Source organism: Schistocerca piceifrons, chromosome 11 (assembly GCF_021461385.2).
Source record: "Schistocerca piceifrons isolate TAMUIC-IGC-003096 chromosome 11, iqSchPice1.1, whole genome shotgun sequence".
In the NCBI taxonomy this organism is placed as follows: domain Eukaryota; kingdom Metazoa; phylum Arthropoda; class Insecta; order Orthoptera; family Acrididae; genus Schistocerca; species Schistocerca piceifrons.
In genome coordinates this window covers 29,465,273-29,469,920 of record NC_060148.1, presented here as the reverse complement: position 1 = coordinate 29,469,920, position 4,648 = coordinate 29,465,273, and the positions used below count along the sequence as shown (strand labels likewise).

At 49.0% G+C, this 4,648-nt stretch overlaps 1 pseudogene; it reads left to right on the top strand.

Annotated features, from left to right (window-relative positions):
* Window positions 1-3,718: 3,718 nt before the first annotated feature.
* On the top strand, window positions 3,719-3,836 carry LOC124720635 (annotated as a pseudogene).
* Window positions 3,837-4,648: the final 812 nt, after the last annotated feature.

Genomic DNA, 4,648 nt, shown 5'->3' with positions numbered 1-4,648 from the left:
TTATCATCTAGCGGTGTGTAAAAAATTCCGTGTACTTGTGGCAAGGTCTGCAGGGTGTTACAAAAAGGTACGGCCAAACTTTCAGGAAACATTCCTCACACACAAATAAAGAAAAGATGTTATGTGGACATGTGTCAGGAAACGCTTAATTTCCATGTTAGAGCTCATTTTAGTTTCGTTCTTCCACCTACGCTCAATGGAGCACGTTATCATGATTTCATACGCGATACTCTGCCTGTGCTGCTAGAACATGTGCCTTTACAAGAACGACACAACATGTGGTTCATGCACGATGGAGCTCCTGCACATTTTAGTCCAAGTGTTCGTACGCTTCTCAACAACAGATTCGGTGACCGACGGATTGGTAGAGGCGGACCAATTCCGTGGCCTCCACGCTCTCCTGACCTCAACCCTCTCGACTTTCATTTATGGGGGCATTTGAAAGCTCTCGTCTACGCAACCCCGGTACCAAATGTAGAGACTCTTCGTGCTCGTATTGTGGACGGCTGTGATACAATACGCCATTCTCCAGGGCTGCATCAGCGCATCAGGGATTCCATACGACGGAGGGTGGATGCACGTATCCTCGCTAAAGGATGACATTTTGAACATTTCCTGTAACAAAGTGTTTGAAGTCACGCTGGTACGTTCTGTTGCTGTGTGTTTCCATTCCATGATTAATGTGATTTGAAGAGAAGTAATAAAATGAGCTCTAACATGGAAAGTAAGCGTTTCCGGACACATGTCCACATATCATATTTTCTTTGTTTGTGTGTGAGGAATGTTTCCTGAAAGTTTGGCCGTACCTTTTTGTAACACCCTGTATACTGGTACTACGAAAAGAAGTGTGAATACGAGGGTAAAGGAGCATAAAAGTATTTGCCGACTGGGAAAAACAGATAAATCAGCCGCTGCGAAAAATGAACTTCAGTCAGGTGACCATGTAGTTAAGTTTTCTGAAACTACAGTTTTAAGTGCTACCACGAACTATTATCCACGACTGTAGAGGGAGGCTATTGAAATTTATAAACGTGAAGATAACTTTAATAGAAAAGGCCTTGAAATTAAGCGAGATATGGACAGTGGCGTTACAGAATGGATAAGTGATTTTCATCTATGACGGACTATTATCGATAGTCACATTTTATCCTTGACTAGTTTTCTCTGTGCTACTACGTGCAAGCTAGACCACGCCCACTTCCCTCGGGATTTAGGCCGCCCTCCGACGCCCGACTCATCAGTCGGCAGGACTCAGCAGGACCAGCCATACCTCTGAGGATGTCCGACGTAGTATTGGACGAAACGTTAGCAATAGAAGAATTCCATGGACCACGGTCATATAACCAGGAAAAATTATCAACAACAATGTTAATAACGTTTGATTTATTTATAGGGTGACGGTTACTGAGCTATATGAAGAAGAACGTAAATTAGTTACAAACTACGGCGTCCACACTTTTTCAACATGTAAATGTCATTAAAAGTATTAAGATTTAGATTACGACAGGTTGCCATCATTGGCGATGATGCGACGCAGACGAATAGCGAAATTCTGCATGACCCACTGAAGTGTTGGAACGTCGATGCTGTCGATGACCTCCTGAACGGCTGTTTTCAGCTCAGCAGTGGTTTTGGGGTTGTTGCTGTACACCTTGTCTTTAATATAGCTCCACAAACAGGAGTCACACGTGTTCAGATCGGGGCAATATGGCGACCAATCGAGGCCCATGCCAGTGGGCTCTTGGTACCCCAGAGCCAGAATGCGGTCCCCAAAGTGCTCCTCCAGGACATCAGACACTCTCCTGCTTCTATGGGGTCGAGCTCCGTCTTGCACGAATCACACCTTGTCGAAACCAGGGTTTCTGAGGGGGATGAAATCGTCTTCCAAGACCTAGACGCACCGTTCGGTAGTCACCGTGTCATCAAGGAATATTGCACCGTTTGTTCCATGACTGGACACTGCACACCACGGTCACTTCTGAACTGAAGGAAACACTTCACGGCATTCGCTTCAGAACTGCTACAAATTCGTCGGGCAATATACCGCGCCGCTCATCTGTCCACACGACTGGCACTGCTAAGAGTATCCTACGACTTCCACATCGCTGGCAACGCGCTATACACGATGCTGGAGACTACTTTGAAGGTCAGTAAAACTTTGGAACAAATATCTATTTTGGACGAGGTGTAAATAAACAGTTACCACTATTAAAGTTCCTACCCTCATATACACTCCTGGAAATTGAAATAAGAACACCGTGAATTCATTGTCCCAGGAAGGGGAAACTTTATTGACACATTCCTGGGGTCAGATACATCACATGATCACACTGACAGAACCACAGGCACATAGACACAGGCAACAGAGCATGCACAATGTCGGCACTAGTACAGTGTATATCCACCTTTCGCAGCAATGCAGGCTGCTATTCTCCCATGGAGACGATCGTAGAGATGCTGGATGTAGTCCTGTGGAACGGCTTGCCATGCCATTTCCACCTGGCGCCTCAGTTGGACCAGCGTTCGTGCTGGACGTGCAGACCGCGTGAGACGACGCTTCATCCAGTCCCAAACATGCTCAATGGGGGACAGATCCGGAGATCTTGCTGGCCAGGGTAGTTGACTTACACCTTCTAGAGCACGTTGGGTGGCACGGGATACATGCGGACGTGCATTGTCCTGTTGGAACAGCAAGTTCCCTTGCCGGTCTAGGAATGGTAGAACGATGGGTTCGATGACGGTTTGGATGTACCGTGCACTATTCAGTGTCCCCTCGACGATCACCAGTGGTGTACGGCCAGTGTAGAAGATCGCTCCCCACACCATGATGCCGGGTGTTGGCCCTGTGTGCCTCGGTCGTATGCAGTCCTGATTGTGGCGCTCACCTGCACGGCGCCAAACACGCATACCACCATCATTGGCACCAAGGCAGAAGCGACTCTCATCGCTGAAGACGACACGTCTCCATTCGTCCCTCCATTCACGCCTGTCGCGACACCACTGGAGGCGGGCTGCACGATGTTGGGGCGTGAGCGGAAGACGGCCCAACGGTGTGCGGGACCGTAGCCCAGCTTCACGGAGACGGTTGCGAATGGTCCTCGCCGATACCCCAGGAGCAACAGTGTCCCTAATTTGCTGGGAAGTGGCGGTGCGGTCCCCTACGGCACTGCGTAGGATCCTACGGTCTTGGCGTGCATCCGTGCGTCGCTGCGGTCCGGTCCCAGGTCGACGGGCACGTGCACCTTCCGCCGACCACTGGCGACAACATCGATGTACTGTGGAGACCTCACGCCCCACGTGTTGAGCAATTCGGCGGTACGTCCACCCGGCCTCCCGCATGCCCACTATACGCCGTCGCTCAAAGTCTGTCAACTGCACATACGGTTCACGTCCACGCTGTCGCGGCATGCTACCAGTGTTAAAGACTGCGATGGAGCTCCGTATGCACCGGCAAACTGGCTGACACCGACGGCGGCGGTGCACAAATGCTGCGCAGCTAGCGCCATTCGACGGCCAACACCGCGGTTCCTGGTGTGTCCGCTGTGCCGTGCGTGTGATCATTGCTTGTACAGCCCTCTCGCAGTGTCCGGAGCAAGTATGGTGGGCCTGACACACCGGTGTCAATGTGTTCTTTTTTTCCATTTCCAGGAGTATATATATATATATATATATATATATATATATATATATATATATATGTGTGTGTGTGTGTGTGTGTGTCAACGGCCTTGCCGCAGTGTATACACCGGTTCCCGTGAGATCACCGAAGTTAAGCGCTGTCGGGCGTGGCCGGCACTTGGATGGGTGACCATCCAGGCCGCCATGCGCTGTTGCCATTTTTCGGGGTGCACTCATCCTCGTGATGCCAATTGAGGAGCAATTCGACCGAATAGTAGCGGCTTCGGTCTAGAATACCATCGTAACGACCGGGAGAGCGGTCTGCTGACCACACGCCCCTCCTATCCGCATCCTTCGCTGAGGATGACGCGGCGGTCGGACGGTCCCGGTAGACCTGAAGACGGGGTGCTTATATCAAAGAAAGCAGGTGCTGAAAGATGTGAAAATTACCGAAGTATCAGTTTAATAAGTCACGGCTGCAAAATACCAACGCGAATTCTTTACAAACGAATGGAAAAACTGGTAGAAGCCGACCTCGGAGAAGATCAGTTTGGATTCCGTAGAAATTTTGGAACACGTGGGGCAATACTGACCCTACGACTTATCTTAGAAGCTAGATTAAGGAAAGGCAAACCTACGTTTCTAGCATTTGTAGACTTAGAGAAAGCTTTTGACAATGTTAACAGGAATACTCTCTTTCAAATTCTGAAGGTGGCGGCGGTAAAATAAAGGGAGCGAAAGGTCCTTTTTACAATTTGTACAGAAACCAGATGGTAGTTGTAAGAGTCGAGGGACATGAAAGGGAAGCAGTGGTTGGGAAGGGAGTGAGACAGGGTTGTAGCCTCTCCCCGATGTTATTCAGTCTGTATATGGAGCAAGCAGTGAACGAAACAAAAGAAATATTCGGAGTAGATATTAAAATCCATGGAGAAGAAATAAAAACTTTGACGTTCGCCGATGACATTGTATTTCTGTCAGAGACAGCAAAGGACTTGGAAGAGCAGTTGAACGGAATGGACAGTGTCTTGAA